At 40.3% G+C, this 20,965-nt stretch overlaps 1 pseudogene; it reads left to right on the forward strand.

The window, feature by feature from the left end:
• The first annotated feature begins 2,808 nt into the window (after positions 1-2,808).
• LOC127427793 (uncharacterized) lies at positions 2,809-20,316 on the forward strand (annotated as a pseudogene).
• Positions 20,317-20,965: the final 649 nt, after the last annotated feature.

The following is a 20,965-nucleotide window of genomic DNA, read 5'->3' on the forward strand; positions in this document are numbered from 1 at the left end:
GTGTTCCTGTTTCCCTAGTCATGTGATTTCTGTTTTCCCTCCATGTTCATGTTCATGTTTTCATTGGTTTATTGTTTAATTATCTTGTTATCAGTTCTGTTTGTTCATTGGTTTATGTTCTCCCATGTCTTGTATTTAAGCCCTCATGTTTGCATTGTCTATTTGTGGAGTATTGAATGTTATTGGATGTGTTGGTCAAACCATGGTCAAACCATGGTCAAACCATGGTCAAACCATGGTCAAACCATGGTCAAGTCAAGTCTAATCCATGTTCATGTTTTGTTTTGTAGTCAGGGTTATTGGCGTTCACGTTTGAAAATAAACTGCACTTGGGTTCTTCATCTTCACGTCTTTGTCATTGCCATCATTGTCAGCAGCCAGCATATGTTACAGAAACACATGAAACTAGTCTAAAGTGTTGCGTCTATAACATATGTATTGTGCGCTGGCTTATGACAACAAAAAAATAAAAGCTTGTATTTGCCTACCTGTTATGAGTGATAGGCTCAGCGCTGCCTTCAGAATTGAATTTAACTTTGACGAAACAAACCCAGTCACAATTTATGGAATAAAGTTCCAGTTAAAGTGAAAACTCCATGAAAGGAGCTTAAAATTTCTCTCTGCCAGGAGGAAGAAATCTCCTTGCAGTACGGTAAGGGTAAAGAGATGAGCGATGTTCCTCTACCTCTTCCTAATTGGCCTTATTTTATAGCTAGATTGATGACATTGCAATGTTCCAGTGCATTCAACTAGTCTTTCTTAACTGTCTTTTGTTTAATCATTGGAGTAGTGATGTTCGCATTTTTGTGCCTGCTTGCTGAGTGAATTTGAAAATAACTTGTGTTACAATGTGTATCATTGTCCATGTGTAATTTTGAACGGGAGTGTAAATGCTTGATCACGCTAGATATTTGCAGTAAATCTGTGTACCGTCAGTGGATAGACCCTGCTGTGTAACCAGAAACTGACACGAAAATCTGCTCTGTTCAAATAACATTGTTGTTTAAACAGCCGTATTGAACCTGACGCTTAAATATAGATTAATCTCATTCTGAACAAGTTGAAAGTATAAGCGCAACTCTGTAAAACAATTATGTGAGTTGTCTGTAACTTGCATTGTTTAAGAATTGCTCTTTAAAGGAACTAGAGTGATAAATACCACACTGCAAATGGCTAAGCGTGCTGTTTTATTAGTTTGATTCGCCTTGAATGCATTGAAATTGCAAGCGCCACGTTGAGTTACAATGAGCTGAACATGATGGCTGTTATTTGTGAAATGCTCATAAATCAGTGGTACTGGTGTTGGATGCTATGATGATGGGTCATCACAGGAAGTCTTAGGAGACTCTTTTGGAGCAAATCACCACACATGCGCAAACTTCCAACGCCATATTGTAAACATAGCACAGGTTAGCTAAGCTAACTTGAATTAGTGGTCTTGCATTGAAAGCCTATACTGAACCATAGCATCAAAACTACCGGTTAGCATCCTGTAGCCTGTTAGAGTAAAATACAGCTTGTGTTTGAACAAACTGGAAATGATTTAACCCTTTAACTTCTCAAACTTTACACACATCTTTGCTCTCTCTCTCTCATTATGCATTTTATTAATTTTTCTCTCTCTCCATTACCTCATCTTTGAAAAATACTGTTTCTCAATTAACAATTGAGTTAAATGTAAATTAAGTTGAATTGGAGAGTCAATTAAAATAGTTATTTTCTTCCCATTGCTTCTTTTATCACTCATCTTTTGCTTAAGCCTTTACTACTTAAGATAATAATAAGTCTGAAGTAGTGTAAGTTTACAGAAAATGTACCGCTGCCTATCATTCCTATTATTACCTACCACCCATCAGTTTCCAACTTATTTTAACTACTTAATGGCTGTTTTATTTTATTTCCCTTTTTCCCTTTAGTGTGTTGGGCATTGAGGTTATCTGTCTCACGTGGAGGACCCCCACCAGAGCAGTATCATCTCAACCTCCAGGCCCCACAGTATAAGATTATATCCACTTCCCCATTGTGGAATTTTAAATCGACAAAATTCCTCCAATAAAATCTTTCTGTTACACAATCACGGTCAACGAGCACCAAGCATCAATCAGAATCCCTGATATTGCCATTAAACATAACAGAACAATTATTGGTGGATTTTGTTCATTTAGTCTTTGATTATGTCTCCCTCTGACATTTCTCTTCTTCCTGTTTACAGTCTAGAGACCACCACATCTCTTGAACCACCAATAATTCTGGTTAAAATATTTATCATCAATAAGAGTCATTTTGAAATGTCAAATCATTAACAAAATGTTCTCCCAAGTCTACCCTCACACAACCACTCTATCTTTGTGTTTATCAACACAATCAAAATTCTGGCATCCAAACGCAACCATTTCTGGAAATAAATCACAGACAAAAGTGGCAGGTAACCGTCACATGCCTTTGAGGCATCTTTGGTAAGCAGTTCAACTGTACCGCATAAACAGGTGTATGGTGTCAATCCTGACAGATTGAAAAGAAATATAATTACACTTCACCAGTTGCTCACATTCACTGAAAACAACACTTAGCTGTTACTACCCTTAATTTGTGCCTCCACACACTGAAGTCAATACCTAGTTGTAACACTACATCATGACCCTTAACCCTGTGCAGATCTGTGTCAGCTCTCTCCCTAGTCTTCCACTACAGTGCACCAACATGTTGCTGAAGACTTACCCCACGGCCCACTGGAAAGACTTGGAGGCGGGACTGAGTGTAATGCTGGAATAAATCACCTGCTCCCTGGCTCACAACCTCATAGGCCATATGAAACTGAGTGAAAAGAATGCCGCCCATCTGACACAGAAAGTAAACGTCCTAAAGCTGCAGTCCACAAAGACCCAAAAAGTGCTAACGTGTGCCATGTGCCGCATAGACCAGCTAGAAGCTGAAGCCCATGATCGACGCAAGGGGTTTGAACAGCTGGAACAAGCATCAACGAGAGAAACTGAATGGCTCCAGGAAGCCCTGACAGCTGCCAAGCACAGAGAGAAGCAGGCCCAAGAGGACCTGGAAAAGAAACTTCAGCACACCGAAGCACAACTGGAAAAAGCCAGGTTTGATTTGAAAGACATGAACTATCTAAACAAGGCCTTGGAAGGCCATCTGGACATTTCTAGAAGTTGAAACCCTGACCCAACAACTTGACCTCACCAAAGATAAGCTTGACATGGTCAGAGATGAACTGAAACACTCTTACAAGTTAAGGTGAGAGCTTAAAATGGATAGGCATCTCATAGCAGCACCCCTGTTCAACAAAGCAGCATCCTCCAACCAAAACCCAAAACCCATGATTACCTGCATGACATAGACTTCCACCTGAATATGAGGCCTCAGATGACTAACAGAGACACTTTATACCTACTATGGATAACATCCAGTTTTGAGGTGCAAAGTTTTCCTGACAGACAGCCAGACCACACAAAGTCTGACTACCAACTTCTAAGAGAGGCCCTGATTAAAGAATTCTCAGACCCAGAGTCTGAGCAAGAACTGTTTACCGCCCTGAACACCAAACAGGGTTGGAAAGAAATCATACAAGCCTACTACCATCGACTACAGCAAGCCTACTTCAAGTCCTGGAAAAACCTGAGATGGAAGAAGAAATCAACTTTAAAGCATCTGTGATAAGTTTGGATGTTCGGTCACAGGAGGAGTCGGGAAACAACGAAGCAGTTCAAGTAAGACTTTATTTACACTCACACTGCACACTCTTGGCCTCTTGGGCTCTCCACTCAAACGAAAACACTCTCTGAACATAAACTCTCAAAAACAGGCTCTAAATATCATACACTCTACACTCTCAGAATATCTCATGTCGCACTCTCGTGTCACTCTCTCTCCTTTCTGGCGTGTCTTGGCTGCTTTTTGTGGTCTCTCCCTGCTAGCAAAGTAACAAGAAACAGCTGTTAAAAATTATGCCAACCAGTTTGACAAGTCACACCACTCCCTCTCTCCCGCAAACAGACACACGGCCATGCCCCCATCCCCACACCATCTTCCTCTGAAACCTGCATCCCATGGTGAGCTATCATCTAGGAGTCACAGCCTGTCCTTGCACAATGACAGCTCAAAAACTGCGTGACTTAGCACATAACGCTTATGTTAAACAGAATTGCCTGAAGAAAGGCTCCCAAGGCATCGTCAGTCTCAAGCCTTAACGTCCATATTGTCTTAAGGCTGCCGGGAAAATGGACAACCTTTTGAGGATACGCTCCATTGCGCCATGTATTTGCCCAATGACAATGTACAGGTGCATCTCAATAAATTAGAATGTCGTGGAAAAGTTCATTTATTTCAGTAATTCAACTCAAATTGTGAAACTCGTGTATTAAATCAATTCAATGCACACAGACTGAAGTAGTTTAAGTCTTTGGTTCTTTTAATTGTGATGATTTTGGCTCACATTTAACAAACACCCACCAATTCACTATCTCAACAAATTAGAATACATCATAAGACCAATTAAAAAAAACATTTTTAGTGAATTGTTGGCCTTCTGGAAAGTATGTTCATTTACTGTATATGTACTCAATACTTGGTAGGGGCTCCTTTTGCTTTAATTACTGCCTCAATTCGGCGTGGCATGGAGGTGATCAGTTTGTGGCACTGCTGAGGTGGTATGGAAGCCCAGGTTTCTCTGACAGTGGCCTTCAGCTCATCTGCATTTTTTGGTCTCTTGTTTCTCATTTTCCTCTTGACAATACCCCATAGATTCTCTATGGGGTTCAGGTCTGGTGAGTTTGCTGGCCAGTCAAGCACACCAACACCATGGTCACTTAACCAACTTTTGGTGCTTTTGGCAGTGTGGGCAGGTGCCAAATCCTGCTGGAAAATGAAATCAGCATCTTTAAAAAGCTGGTCAGCAGAAGGAAGCATGAAGTGCTCCAAAATTTCTTGGTAAACGGGTGCAGTGACTTTGGTTTTCAAAAAACACAATGGACCAACACCAGCAGATGACATTGCACCCCAAATCATCACAGACTGTGGAAACTTAACACTGGACTTCAAGCAACTTGGGCTATGAGCTTCTCCACCCTTCTTCCAGACTCTAGGACCTTGGTTTCCAAATGAAATACAAAACTTGCTCTCATCTGAAAAGAGGACTTTGGACCACTGGGCAACAGTCCAGTTCTTCTTCTCCTTAGCCCAAGTAAGACATCTCTGACGTTGTCTGTGGTTCAGGAGTGGCTTAACAAGAGGAATACGACAACTGTAGCCAAATTCCTTGACACGTCTGTGTGTGGTGGCTCTTGATGCCTTGACCCCAGCCTCAGTCCATTTCTTGTGAAGTTCACCCAAATTCTAGAATCGATTTTGCTTGACAATCCTCATAAGGCTGTGGTTCTCTCGGTTGGTTGTGCATTTTTTTCTTCCACACTTTTTCCTTCCACTCAACTTTCTGTTATCATTGCTTGGATACAGCACTCTGTGAACAGCCAGCTTCTTTGGCAATGAATGTTTGTGGCTTACCCTCCTTGTGAAGGGTGTCAATGATTGTCTTCTGGACAACTGTCAGATCAGCAGTCTTCCCCATGATTGTGTAGCCTAGTGAACCAAACTAAGAGACCATTTTGAAGGCTCAGGAAACCTTTGCAGGTGTTTTGAGTTGATTAGCTGATTGGCATGTCACCATATTCTAATTTGTTGAGATAGTGAATTGGTGGGTTTTTGTTAAATGTGAGCCAAAATCATCACAATTAAAAGAACCAAAGACTTAAACTACTTCAGTCTGTGTGCATTGAATTGATTTAATACACGAGTTTCACAATTTGAGTTGAATTACTGAAATAAATGAACTTTTCCACGACATTCTAATTTATTGAGATGCACCTGTATTTGAATAGGCCGATTTCCATGAAAGAAAGTCTACGTGACTTTGTTGGCTTGATCTTTATCCTGGCCTATACAAAAAGCTCTTCCAGCCTTTTAAGAGTGTGTTTGTACATGCAGAGGATAATTGTGACATCATCCATTTAGCTGTGCAGTGCTGGCAATCTCACCCCAGATTGTTCATGGATTCCTTGGGCCATCTGTCTGGCACCAATTAGGATGATTTCAAATGCAGCTGTGAACAGGATGGGAGAGATTCTGCGATCCAGTTATGTACCCCTATGTTGCATGACATCTGGTACATGGAAAAACTCCAGTGCATAGCTGATGAGCTGGTGTGGAACCAATCCATAGGCATTTGCCAGGTCCAGCCAGACTACATGGAGATAATTCTTGTCTCTCTTGGCAGACTGGATCTGATCCCATATTATTGACGCATGCACAAGACATCCAGGAAAACCTGGTACGCCTGCCTTCTGGCAGCTTGTTTCTATGTATTCATTCTTCAGGAGGAAATCAGACATCCTCCTTGCTACCACCAAAAGATAATCTTTCCCTCCACATTCAGTAGAGCAATACTCCTAAACTGACTTCTGTTGGTAGATTCCTGCTCTTTGGGCATAAAGATTGCCACTGCCTTCTGCCATTCCAGGGGTATGCACTGCTTCTTCCAGGCAACTCTCAGTAGTCTCCATAACTGTTTAAGAACTGTTGGACACCGCTAATACAACCTATAAGGTATCCCGTTCGGGCCCGGGGCTGAAGTTGCCCTGGCTTTTTCTACCACTTACCTGATCTTCCTCAACTTGGGTGGAGCTACATCAAATCCCATTACTGGCTCCACTGGCTGTAGGACATATCTGGATGAGCCTAGAGGGCTGACTTTATCAACAACTTTATAGTTGTCTGCTGTCAAATTCTCTCTGCCCTCCTCAAAACTGACAACCTAGCCCTTATGGCATCCCACAATACTTTCAAGCTCTCCTTCTCATGCTCATCTGATCTTCTCCATGCCATGCAAAGCTGCCTCCGCTCTTTCACCAGCTGAAGTATTTCCTTTTCTCTCCTACCCATCGCCATGGGACCATGCTTCTTCACTGAAGCTTCCCCAAATCTACCTACACATTCTTCATAAACAATGTCACTAAACATATTAAGCTTGTCCTCCAACCTTCTGCTGAGTGCGTTCTCCAAGGTGGAGCACATGTCTTGGTCTAGTCTGCTCCAAGCATCATTATCATTAGATCTTGGCCAATTAATTAGTTTCCTTATCCCAGGCTCCTTTTCATTGTCGTGCCTTCCCTCTTTTGTCTATGGGTTAACAGTTGTATCCTCCTGCAGCTCATCTCGTGGGCATGACGTGTCTTGATGTTGGCACTGGTCTTCTTGGTGACTCTCTTTCAGTAAAGCTGTGATGCTCAACTGGGCTCTATATCCTTCTTGTCTTACCTGCTGCTGCAGTGCAAGGTTGTATTTGGCATTTCATTCTTTTTTGTTAAATCCGCAGACCCTTGTAAGTCGTTACCCTCGTCCACCCGAAGCTGCATTTCATAAGGATCCTTTGCTCATTATCCATGGCTGTTCCAGTCATGTCCATAGAATCCATCCTAATTGGTCCATCTTCTATCGCACCTCTCGGAGGACTACCGGGCTGTTTTTATTGTAAAGTGCTCGTAGTTATTTAGGGTGTCCCCTGTATGACAACCTGTGGATAAGGTAACTAGCCTGCCCACCCCTGTGCAGACTTTCCTGCAGTCAGCCAGTCTTTCTTGATAGTCTTCCAGTCTTCCCTGGACTCCAACTGCTCTATACACAGTAGTCACTGGACTCCCAGAATATTACTCGGATGCACAGGTAAATGTCTAAACCTGCAAGGCATTAAAGCCTGCCGCACCTCTGCCAGTACCTTCAGTTGTCCAGCTATGGGGTCATCAGTTGGGAGCCACCTATCACGGATGTTTCGCCCCATTAATCCCAGAACATCACCTGGTGGTGGGGCAGCAGTCAGAGATGTCTCCCTGCCATCGCCCCCCACAACTGGACACCAGATACTTTCGATTGCCTCTTGTTCTTGCTTTCCCATCAAGAATTCCTTCTTTCCCATAAAGACATACCATACAACCAGGGTTCAGTACACCCCCCATGAGCAGACCTACCCTACGTTCAAGACCTCTTCTTTGTTAGTAAAAACACAAGCTATCAATCTTTGCCTACCACCCGTCCAATGCCTATCCTTAAACCAATTCTCCAACAGATTAAATAGCAGAGCTACGTGAGTGGCAAGCCACGAGACTGTGTCAGATGCCCCTCCAATGCTTAGCTTGGCCAGATTTCACTTCCCTTCTCAATCCCTCTCCAGAAACCCCTGGATAAGGACAGAGTGGGTCAGTGGATATAATTCCTCCCCACCCCTTTCCTCTTCTACATGCTACCTCACCACATAACGCAATTGTTCCCAATTCCTACTTTCTCACTTCTAATATCTATCCTATGAGTGTTATACTTTCTGTGCTGATCAATGAACCAATTTTGTTTGCCTGTATTTGGTTTATTGGGTAAAAAAACAAAAGAAAAAAAAAACCAAAACAGATGATTAATCAGTTGAATTGAAAGAAATTGAGACACAGATTTGGTTAAAATTCTTGCTTTTGAGTTTCAGAAACAAAGTTATATAGATGTTTACATAAAACAATTTTGTTAAGAGTTTGTTGAGAAACACAGATTAAGTGAGTTTCTCTATTTTTCTTTGAAATGTGTACTTTTGCAGCTGTCAGCCAAGCCAATTGTTATAAATAAATGTTTTGAATTATTGTGTGAACCTTGACATGTGAAAGTTTCTTAGATATCCTACAGTTCAGTTAAACAAATGTTTGTGTTTTGTTGGGCCTCATGTACTCAGACAGAAGAGAAAGGCAGGCCTAACAGTCGTAAAAGCCTGACCACATACAAAGTCATAAATCTTACTGATAAAAACTGCGCCAAAATCAAACAAAGGGAGTCCAAAACAGAATACAAATCCCATGAAGCCTTGCTCACTAAAGGATCGAACTCTCAACTCCTATTGAATGAGGCACGTGACAGAACGCCCCTCAACCATGACATCGACAGGAGTAGAAATATCTCTGAGATGCTTCCGGGATTTGCTTCCACCAACTTTGCTCGCCGTGCGTAGACGCAGCTCATTGCTGCTCTCAGGTGTAGCCTCGTGGCACAAGGAAGTAACGTCCGACTTGAAACTGTGGCCATACAATCTCTATCTCGCTGGACGAGTTGAGATTACTCTGTGTTCCACTGAACACTCTAACAGATCCGAAGGAGACCGCTGAGCAATCCGCATCTTCATCCGTTTGCCTGCAGAAGTGAAGAGATAAAAGATTTCTCTTCCATCTTCAATCAAGTCGACTTCGCTGATTTCTCCGCCAGCCCGCCGAGAATCAGCAGCCATACCGCCTGCCGACAGAGCGAGGAAACAGCCTCCCGTCATCACCCGAGCCTTGAGGAACCAAGTCGGAGATAAAGGACGGATGAACACACATTCTAGCTGCATCCTCATGCGATTCAAGTAAGAGGTTTACGTCTGGGCAGGGATAGAATATTATAGTGTGTTATTCTTGTGTATCAAGGTTATTGCTTGTACAGTTTACGGACCACCGAGTCCGCTCTTTGCTAATAATAATACTCAAGGTATTACTGTAATGTACTGGTATCACGAATGAGATCTGCTGTGTTGTAGTCCAACCACATTGGACTGTTGTGTATTTTCGCCATCGCGGGTGAGACCAGCACGCTGAGTTTATCCATTAAAGAATCAAAGACCATGGGACGGTTTACGAGCCGTCCACCGCGTCTCTGAGTGATAAAGTAACAGCTACTTTCTCTCCCACGATCACGAAACCGGCTTTGGGGCCGTCACTTAATTCTCTCTCTCTCTCGTACTAACCACACACACACGCGACCCCTCACAAACATTCTCGCATACATTTTTGGCTAGTAGATAACTTTGTGATAAAGCTCAGCTTTGTCCCTAAGCTATCGTACAAGCGGATACACACGGTAAACTGGCAGACGCCATTGACCGGTTTCTCTCTGGCAACATCCGCGGCCATATTCTCTGGCCGGAAATCTCGCATGACATACTCTCCACGAGAGTCACGTCCGCCATTTTGTGCACGTCCCTCCTTAAACACACATACACACACACACACCTTCCTCATGTGTTATAGGATTATTTTGGTTACCATATCTAATCATATCACTGTTTAGTTTGTAGTTGTAAGTCGGAAGTTTATTGCATTGTATTAATTATTAATTGTTATTACTGTATAAATAAACTTTGTTATATTTCAAAGAGAAGTGTTTTGGTTTGTTTTGCATACACCTGTGTCAAATGCTGATGGGATGTCAGTGCTCAGATTCAAGCCTTCATTGTTTTTTTTTTTTTCGAAAATCGATGTCGATTTTCCTAAGAGAACAATCTAATATTGAGACTGTTATACTATCTGGTTATTAGTCCCTGATTCCAGGGTGGTGCCCCGGTGATATTAATCCTTATTAATATTCTATTGATTTTTGATAATTGATAATTATCTTTGATGATTTTTGAATTTGAAGGATCAATAAGCTAGTGTTAATTTTAATCAATGTTTCATCGATGTTAACAATTAATGATTATCTTTGATAATTGTTGATTTAAAGGATTAAAAAAAAGCTAACATTGATTCAAAACAATGTTCTATTGATTTTAATAATTAATAATTATCTTTGATAATTGTTCATTATTGCTAATAACCAAACCCGCTCCTGAACGTAGCACACTACATTTACTGGAGCCCCATATGAGGTTTTAATGGGTTAGATTCTATTAATTAATTTGAATATTAATTAATAACTAAAGAAATAATTATTAATTATTTCTGATAGTAACACTGATCTAAACAACCAATAAAGACCTACAGTTTACATGTGTGTTGGCAGCCATTTTGAGATGCCCAAATGTCCTGGAACATCCTCCCCAAATGTTCCAGCGCATCTTTTGTTAAGTATAACGAGAAGGACCTGGCTGCAGCCCACAGAACGAGGCGGGGCTACATATGGGGCGGGGTATGCCTCATAATGCAAATTATTTTTTGCATTATCTGAATATTTATTCATTGCCGTTTCTGTACAAGATAACAGGGAGTGGGTATAAATGGTATAGAAAACATTATTGGAGCGAGGAGGAAAGAGAATCTACAACTCTTAAAGAATTTAATATAAATCAATAGAGACTACAGACAAGTGAAAGCACCGCAACAATCTAATTTTTAAGAATGGCATAACATTTTTTAATCAATTTATAAGCCTCTTGTCTGTTATTGAAGACATATATAAAAATGTATGCTTCGAGTTAATTACTAAATGCAGAATGACTGAATTAACTAAAACCTGTTCTGCAAACTGCAGCCAGTTATAATTTACTAATCCTACTATGGGGAAATATTTAGCTCTATTATTAATGCAGTAGTAGTTGGTGTTAAAATAATTCGAATGGACTGATGAACAAATTGTGCTGTCATTCAAATCTATAAATCAAAAAGTTGCACAATTTCACAAAACCTTAATTATAATGTCATGGTTAGATAAATAAATTATGAATTAAATAAATTATAAAATATGTATTTTTTTTTATATCATCATAGAGGATTAATGAAAAGTGTATCAGTATTGTTGTAATATCAACATTTTAATATATATCCAAGACACACAATTGTTAGACTATTGCATTGCTATTAGTTCTGATGCAAATTAACCCGACATATGGGATATGAAATCTACTGTAATCTACTGTAAATTAACTGTAAATTAACTCCAATTCTCACAAAAGTTATCAAGATGTAATGATACTAAATATAAACATATCTCCAAATATCCTAATATGGGGACACAGAATACAAAAACTCATGTCATTCATTCATTCATTCATTCATAAGGAATTGGCTTGGTTTGGTCCCCCTACACCTCCCTTTGTGATAGAGAAGCATGAAGTCAGAAATCTGATGCTTAGTCAGAACAGTAGGAGAGCATCAGGTCCAGACTGTGTATCATTTGCAATCCTAAAGGGGTGTGCACAATCCCTTGCCCCAGTTCTTACAGACATCTTTAATTGGTCCCTAAAGGAATGCAGAGTTCCTGCATGCTTTAAAGTGGCAGTTATCATTCCGGTACCAAAGAAATCTAGGATCAGCTGCCTAAATGATTACAGACATTTTACATTTTACATTTACATTTATTCATTTGGCAGATGCTTTTATCCAAAGCGACTTACAAGAGAGGAAAACATAAGCGAATCATCTTAGGAGACAGTGGTATGAAAAGCGCTGTATTACAAAGTATCAGTTAAGTATCAGTTAAGGCAACAGACCTGTTGCCTTAACTTCAGTGGTAATGAAGATACAGTTGTGCTCAAAAGTTTGCATTCCCTTGGAGAACTGGTAATATGTGTACCATTTTAAAGAAAACATAAGTGAGCAGGCAAAACACATTTCTTTTATTTCTTATGGGATTCATATTCAACTGTAGGTTATAAAAGAATGGCACAATCATAAAACAAAACATGGCAACAAAGAAAAAAATGAAATGACCCCTGTTCAAAAGTCTGCATACCCTTAGTTCTTAATACTGTGTTTTGCCCCCTTTAGCATCAATGACAGCGTGCAGTCTTTTGTAAGAGTTGTCTATGAGGCCCCAAATTCTTGCAGGTGGTATAGCTGCCCATTCGTCTTGGCAAAATGCCTCCAGGTCATGCAAAATCTTTGGTCATCTCGCATGAACCGCACGTTTGAGATCTCCCCAGAGTGGCTCGATGATATTAAGGTCAGGAGACTGTGATGGTCACTGCAGAACCTTCTTTTTCTGCTGTAACCACTGGAGGGTCAACTTGGCCTTGTGCTTAGGGTCATTGTCTTGCTGGAAAGTCCAAGAGCGTCCCATGTGCAGTTTTCGTGCAGAAGAATGCAAATTGTCAGCCAGTATTTTCTGATAACATGCTGCATTCATCTTGCCATCAATATTCACAAGATTCCCTGTGCCTTTAGAGCTCACACACCCCCAAAACATCAGTGAGCCACCACCATGCTTCACACTGGAGATGGTATTCTTTTCACTATAGGCCTTGTTGACCCATCTCCAAACATAGTGCTTATGGTTGTGACCATAAAGCTCTATTTTGGTCTCATCACTCCAAATTACAGTGTGCCAGAAGCTGTGAGGCATGTCAAGGTGTTGTCGGGCATACTGTAACCAGGTTTTTTTGTGGCATTGGCACAGTAAAGGCTTCTTTCTGGCAACTCGACCGTGCAGCTCATTTTTGTTCATGTATCATCGTATTGTGCTCCTTGAAACAACCACACTGTCTTTTTCCAGAGCAGCCTGTATTTTTCCTGAGGTTACCTGTGAGTTTTTCTTTGTATCCTGAACAATTCTTCTGGCAGTTGTGACTGAAATCTTTCTTGGTCTACCTGACCTTGGCTTGGTATCAAGAGATCTTGTGTGTTTGTAACAAGGTCAAACATTCAAGGGTATGTAAACATTTGATCAGGGCCATTTGGGTGATTTCTGTTATCATTATGATTTAAAAAGGAGCCAGACAACTATGTGATAATAAATGGCTTCATATCATCACTATCCTTAAATAAAAGACAGTTTTTTTTGCATGATTAGTCATGTTTTCAAAATCAATGCCAAAATTTCACAATTTCTGCCAGGGTATGCAAACTTTTGAGCACAACTGTATTTGAGCGACTGGTCCTCAGACAATTAATCGCCTCAGTCACTCTGGACACCTACCAATTTGCCTATAAGGCTAATAGATCTATGGATGATGCTGTGTCTCTGTGTCTTCATTCTATTCTAAAACATTTAGAAACTCCGACCACTTATGTGAGGGTTCTTTTTGTGGACTATAGTTCAGCATTTAATAAAATCATCCCAGTCAAGTTATTTGAGAAGTTAGGGAAATTAGGGGTTCATCAGTCCCTTGCCCACACTGTTAAACCTTCCTGTAAATTACAGGGTAAATAACTGTAAAATAGTCAGTGTTTTGCTGTAATATCGAGGAACAGTATTTTACTGTAATATTAGGTGCATCTTTAGGAATTTATGTAGGGCAAATAAATAAATTACAGTAAATTACTGTCCTTCGAAACTACTCCGACGCATTACGTCACTATATATTGCGAAGTGTATACATCTTCAGAAAACAAGGATTTAGGCATTAACACACATGCACACACGGGCTGACTGCCTTATCCTAAATGGGAAGGTGTTGCCCCTTTAAGGCAGCCAAGTGATTAACTCATGGTTGATTTACTTTTGAGTGTGCTCCATCAATCAATTCAGTTGCAGCGTTTTCATGTTTTATGCCTTAAAATGGAACCTCCAACAACAAGTAAGTGAACTGTTAAAAAATTGGTGAGGGTTTCTAAAATATATTATGTAAAGTGAAATCATTATTATGTGGTCTTGGACTTGCTTGGTTCCAGAAAGCTACATGGTTAGCTAGTTTTTAGCCTCTCCTCACAACTTTCAGTAATATCCTTTGGTGTTGCACATTATTTTCGCCTAACTGCATTTATCAACAATTGACCAACTCAACTTGTTTATTATTTTATTTTTTTTATTTTTTATTGTTTAGTTAACATTGCAACAATATACAGATGCAAACTGTGCGATGTGCCTTGCTGCCAACTAAGCGTTTTTTATACACATAAAAAGACACCAACATAGAGCAAATTTTCAATTTGCCTGTGGAATGCAGCAGTGCCCTTGCACGTTTAAGAAATTCTCCTCATTAAGGTCACATATGCACAGAAATCACAGGCAGTCACAAAAACAGGATACACATAGGCATCCACAGGCTAACCTCCACTGTCAGGTCCCAGGGTGTGTATTTGTGGCTAGTAATTTTTCAGAGCTGTGCTTCCGCCTGCGAATCCATATTAGAGATGGTAGAAAAGTCTGCTGTCCAGTTGAAGGGTGCTTGAAATATTTTAGAGTGAGAACATCATTCACCACTCATTTATCACGGAAGCATAAGCAGCCAGGTCCAGTGCAGCAGTCTTGTCTCCAAAAAGAGTCAACAGATCCCAACAGATCTGTCTCTTGATAGACAACTACCTCCTACAGATCTGTCACTTAATAGTGAGGTACCATCTCAAATCAAATCAAAATCAAATCACTTTATTGTCACACAGCATATACACAAGTGCAATGGTGTGTGAAATTCTTGGGTGCAGTTCCGATCAACATAGCAGTCGTGACAGTGATGAGACCGTACCAATTTACAATAACATCAAATTAACACAGCACAATTTAAACATTTGATATACACATAATTACACTTAACAATATACAAATAATAACATACACTGTACAGTATACAATATGCACTATATAGATACACATTATTCAATAAAAATAAAAAATAAAAATATATAAAAAAGTATATATAGTATATATAGAATGTACAGTATTGTACTGTATTGACATTCAGGCTGTCGTTTGATAGTCAGTTGTTAAGAGAGAATATAATATAATAATAATATAATTATGACAGTCCGGTGTGAGATATAAGAGTAATAAAGTGCAGTGCTGATGTATTTTGATCGTGGGAGATCAAGAGTTCAGAAGTCTGATTGCTTGGGGGAAGAAGCTATCATGGAGTCGGCTGGTGCAGGTCCTGATGCTGCGATACCGCCTACCTGATGGTAGCAGTGAGAACAGCCCATGGCTCGGGTGGCTGGAGTCTCTGATGATCCTCCGAGCTTTTTTCACACACCGCCTTGTATATATTTCCTGGAGGGAGGGAAGCTCACCTCCGATGATGTGTCTGGCAGTTCGCACCAACCTTTGCAGTGCTTTGCGGTTGTGGGCGATGCTATTGCCGTACCAGGCGGAGATGCAGCCAGTCAGGATGCTCTCTACAGTGCAGGTGTAGAACCGTGTGAGGATGTGGCGGTTCATTCCAAACTTCCTCAGCCGTCTCAGGAAGAAGAGGCGCTGATGAGCCTTCTTCACAACGACTTCAGTGTGGATGGACCATGTGAGTTCCTCAGTGATGTGGACACCCAAGAACTTGAAGCTGCTGACTCTCTCCACTGGTGCTCCATTGTGATGGTGATGGGACTGTGTTCTCTGTCTTTTCTTCTGAAGTCCACCACAAGCTCCTTTGTCTTACTGACGTTGAGGGAGAGGTTGTGCTCCTGACACCAGTGTGTCAGAGTGTGCACCTCCTCTCTGTAGGCTGTTTCATCATTGTCAGTGATCAGACCTACCACCGTCGTGTCATCAGCAAACTTAATGATGGCATTGGAGCTATGTGTTGCCACACAGTCATGTGTGTACAAGGAATACAGTAGTGGGCTGAGAACACAGCCCTGTGGGGCTCCAGTGTTGAGGGTCAGTGATGAGGAGATGTTGCTGCCTATTCTAACCACCTGGCATCTGCTTGACAGGAAGTCCAGGATCCAGCTGCACAGCGAGCTGTTTAAGCCCAGAGCCCGGAGTTTCTCATCTAGCTTGGAGGGCACTATGGTGTTGAATGCTGAGCTGTAGTCTACAAACAGCATTCTCACATAAGTGTTCTTTTTTTCCAGGTGGGAGAGAGCAGTGTGTATTGTAGATGCAATGGCATCATCAGTGGAGCGGTTGTTGCGGTAAGCAAACTGCAGCGGGTCAAGAGAGAGAGGCAGCACAGAGCAGATGTAATCTCTGATTAGTCTCTCAAAGCATTTGCTGATGATGGGGGTCAGAGGGGATCTACATCGTCTTTTGAAAGTCATAGAAATACAATAGATGAAGAGGCTTTTTTACATAACTTGGCTGTGTTTTACCTGAAGATGCAGGGCAAAATGCTGTTACCTGCCAGTACAATTCAATCAATCATTGAGGAATTTCAAGCAGTTCATGTTGATGGAATGCAGGCCATGCTTGTTAGACTAAAAGAAAAGCTGTTATCATCATCAGATATACCATCATGTGACAGACAAACTTATTGATGAACTGGTTACACAGGATCTATTAACTTTGTACAATGTAGGTCAGTTAAGGTCCGACAAAACCAGAAAAACCTTCTTCAAACAAAAGTTCAACTTTGTTGACCCAAAACAGATATATCTGTGCACTGACACAGCTGGTAAAGAACGCTTTTGTCAGTATGTGCCCTTGCATCTCTATTCAGAGAGACATCAGTGAGGGAACAGTACAACCAGTCAAAAATGCTTGATTCTGGTGACAAAGTGATGGAGGATATAAAGGATGGCACATGCATCAAGCAAAATGCCATCTTTCATGAGCATCCATCATCATTATCAATTATCTTTTACCAGGATGCATTTGAAGTTGTAAATCCACTTGGCTCAGGTATAAAGAAACATAAAATCCTGGCAGTGTACATGACCCTAGGTGAGATTCTACCACACAACCGCTCCTTAGTTGACCTAATGCAGCTTGTTTTACTGTGTAGAGATGAGGACTTTAAACAGTTTGGTCAGGAGAAGGTCTTTTCCAGCCTTGTTGTTGATCTGAAATATTTAGAAGATTCTGGATTTCAGTCTGTAGATGGCACTATTCTTAGAGCAGGGCTTATTGGCATTTGTGGGGTTAATCTTGGGTCTCATTTTATAGGTGGTTTTTCTGAAAATTTCAGTACCAACAAGTATTTCTGTCGGTACTGTCTAATTGACAGAGACACATTTTGCCATCAACCTTTAAATCTTGGCCTAAAAAGAACAAACAGAAATTATGCACATAGTGTTGATCAGCTCACAACTACTGATCAACGTGTAGTAGATGGCATGAAATTCAATTCAGTTTTCAATTCCCTTAAATATTTTCATGTGTGTGGTGGACTCCCTCCATGCTTAGGCCATGATTTATTTGAAGGTATTGTGGCTAATGACTTGGCAGTTTACATTAAACATTTGGTTATAGTTGAATAGCACTTCACCTACAATGAGCTGAATAGAGCCATTGCACAATTCAGGCATTTATGAAGTGACTCTCACAATGCACCATGTGCGGTTAAAGCAGATGGCCAATGACTTGGTGATTCTGCTGTACAGAATTGGTGTCTCTTGAGGCTCTTACCAATTTATGTAGGAAGTAAAATTAAAAACCCCATGGATAGTGAGGTTTGGCAACTGTGCCTTAAACTTAAGGAAATGGTTGAGCTGATTTGTGCTCCCAAAATTAGTCATAATGAAGTTTTTAACACAAGAATATGTCTCTGTAAGAAGTACCTTGTTTCCTGATGAGAGTCTGAAAGCAAAGCATCATTACTTGTTGCACTATGCAGACCTTATACTACGGTTTGGACCATTGATTCGCTTGTGGACCTTCAGGTTTGAAAGTAAACATTCATATTTTAAGAACTGTGCAAGAAAACTGCACAATTGTGTGCATCTTTGTAAAACTTTGGCAGAAAGGCACCAATTGCTCCAGTCCTATCTAGCTTGTGGCCAGTTGTTTCCTCCTAACATTCAATCTGTCAGTGAAGCACATGAACACAATGGCCAGTTATACAATACAAAAATACAAAATGCAATAAGGACAGCTAACTGTGTCATTCAGAGTACTTCAGAGGTATCAGGGGTTGTTTATAAAGGAATCAAATATACTAATGGCCTTGTTGTTGTTGTAGACCACAACAGCTGTGGTTATATCTTTGGAAAAATATCAGTGATACTCATTAGTCCAACCGATGTCTACCTTGTTGCTGAACTGTATGAATCTGTGCTTTTGTCTGACCTTGGAGTTCACTCTCTGCACAACTCTGATCCAAAGTATGTGTGTGTTAATGCTGACAGTCTCTTGGATTACTATCCCTTTCTGGTGTATAAAGTGGAAGGCCTTTCTGTGGTGTCATTACATCACTCAGTGTGTTCTTTTTAACTTCAGACACAGAGCTGATTCAACAAGAAATAAAAAGAGTTCTCCCATAATTAGACATTAACAAACTTCAAGATGTGGTCAATCATCTTTGTTTTGTGGTGGGTGTTCAGAAGACACAGGACCTAGCGCTAGTAGAGGTGACAGATCTTCAGGACTTCTTATTCCCTATACAATGTCGAAAACTAATAATGGAATTCAAACAAAGAGGTAAGATAAAAAAATAAAAAAAATCCTAAACCATGTTTTTGCTCATTATTTTCACCATCATATTCCTTTAAATTTGTATGCCGTTTTTTTGTAGAACACTCATAACAGAAATAATTTACGTACAGCTGTTCCATGTATAGTTACTATAAAAGTTATTATAAAAGTTCTACAAAATGTAAAAAATTTAGAGTTATTTAGTGTAAAACTTTTGACTTTGTTTCTCTGTATGTATTTTTCAAAGCATCTAGAGGCCAAGTGGATGAATCGCCAATTGAGATCACAGTCACCCCATTACCACCACCTGACTCCCTATCTGAACAGCCATCCACTTCTTACACTCCTGCAAATTCTGACTGGCTCAGTATTTTCCAGATTCCTTGGGACAGCATGCCTGCAGCCCTTCTTCATGCAGCATCCAATAAGGAGAAGGCTCCATTTGGACCGAGGAGAGAATTTGTAAGAACTGTTGTGGCAGCCATGAGGGAACTTTGCCCAAACCCAAACTTAGCTGACTGCGGGGAAGTGGCAAGAAACATTGTTTCTAAACATCCCTTAACATTTGGAGACTTTTCGGAGGAAGGGGAACAACTGGGAAAAGGCTATAGTTCACTTCAAAGACAGCTGAAAACCAGAGTAGAACATGTTAATAGAGACAATGTAGCACACAGGATTCGTCAACCCCAAAAAAAAAACAAAAAAAAAAAAACACAGCAACAAGAACTGAACAGCTGCACAGTCAAAAAAGTTTGATGTAAAGTAGACAGTTACGGATGCGTTAATTGGCAACCTACCTCCATACCGGATGGAGAGACCACAGAATCTCTTGAAATGAAGAGAAAGGTTGTATTAGGAATTTTTCAATCTGGAGGCCCAAGGTCTGCTGAATTGTCTGATGTGGACAACCTAATGCAAGAGACTTATATTTATCAGCGCCAAATGATTAATTCATGCCCCCCTCCAGCCATTAGTGACATAGAACTTGAGTGGCCATACTTATTCACTAAAAGAGGCCTATGCAATCATTTTGAAACCCTTACAGGGATTGACATAAGCAGTCGCCTCAGTGAATGCCTGGTTGGTAAAATAAAAGTTATTGGTTGGATTGTGAACTACTTTCAAAAACAGTCATTAAAATGGAATGCAGAGGTCCAGGCTCTCCTAAAAGAAATTGAAGCCACACCAGCAACCAATAACAAGACTGCCATATCAGCCATCCTACTGACAATGAAATACTTCAAAGAAAAAGAAAACTCTCTCTTCATTTTAGTAGATGTAAATAATTATGACATTACAGCACTAGTAAAGTAACCCTTTAAAATAATAAATGTAGTCCTGGTTTCACAGATATGGCTTAAAATTAAGCCAGGACTAGGCCTTAGTTAAACTAGGACATTTAAGTAGCTTTTATAAACGTGCCTTAGAAAAAAAAACATTACTGGTGTGCATCTTGACACAAAACAATGGCAATGACATATTTTAAGATATGTCAGTGCAAGTTGCTTTCAGTTAAGACCGCTCAAACATGCATTTTAGTCTGGGACTAGGCTTAAGCCTTGTCTATGAAACGGGGCAATTAATCAGTATTTTTTGTTTTATATTTAGAATTGAAAAGAAACACCCTCATCTTTTAGGGATTATGAACTGCTCTCTAATGCATGGTTAAAACTTTAATTGTTTTTTTATTCCATCCAAAATAATTTAATTTCTTAAGAAGACTAAACCAATAAATAAACCAGACCAGTTACATAGATTACACTTACATTCGTATATGGCACAAATAGGTTTCTAACAACATTATGGAGAGTAATTTACATGTGGGATCATTCAAGATTGCCACGCGTGACACATAAATGTAATTTATGTCTATAAGATTACATCCCACAATTTTAGAGGCAGGTCGTACTATGGCTCTAATGCGTTTCCTCTGCTGAATTGTGGAGTTGCCAAACCACACTGT

The sequence above is a fragment of the Myxocyprinus asiaticus genome, chromosome 37 (assembly GCF_019703515.2).
Source record: "Myxocyprinus asiaticus isolate MX2 ecotype Aquarium Trade chromosome 37, UBuf_Myxa_2, whole genome shotgun sequence".
In the NCBI taxonomy this organism is placed as follows: domain Eukaryota; kingdom Metazoa; phylum Chordata; class Actinopteri; order Cypriniformes; family Catostomidae; genus Myxocyprinus; species Myxocyprinus asiaticus.